The sequence below is a fragment of the Myotis davidii genome, unplaced genomic scaffold, assembly GCF_000327345.1.
Source record: "Myotis davidii unplaced genomic scaffold, ASM32734v1 scaffold1622, whole genome shotgun sequence".
Taxonomy (NCBI): Eukaryota; Metazoa; Chordata; class Mammalia; order Chiroptera; family Vespertilionidae; genus Myotis; species Myotis davidii.
Window position 1 is genome coordinate 736683 of NW_006293535.1, and position 291 is coordinate 736973.

The window sequence follows — 291 nt, forward strand, 5'->3', positions numbered from 1 at the left end:
CCCCGCGGTGCCATTCCCAAGCCGCCCGGGCCCCGACTCCTCGCCTGGGCCTCTCGCCAGCACGGAGGCCTGGGGTGGCTCGGCCGTCCCCTGGGGGAGGCACCCACACAGCCCGCCCAGGCAGCAGCGGAGAGGTCCCCAGGCTCAGACCAGACCCCCCGCCGGAGCTCCCCAATGTTGGGGGGTCCCCAGCCGCAGCCCATCCCCAGCTTCATGGGGACCTGCCCCCGTCCCAGTCCAGAGCCTTCCGGGGTCCCCGTAATAAAAGGGTCAGACCGGCTCTTAGTGCAG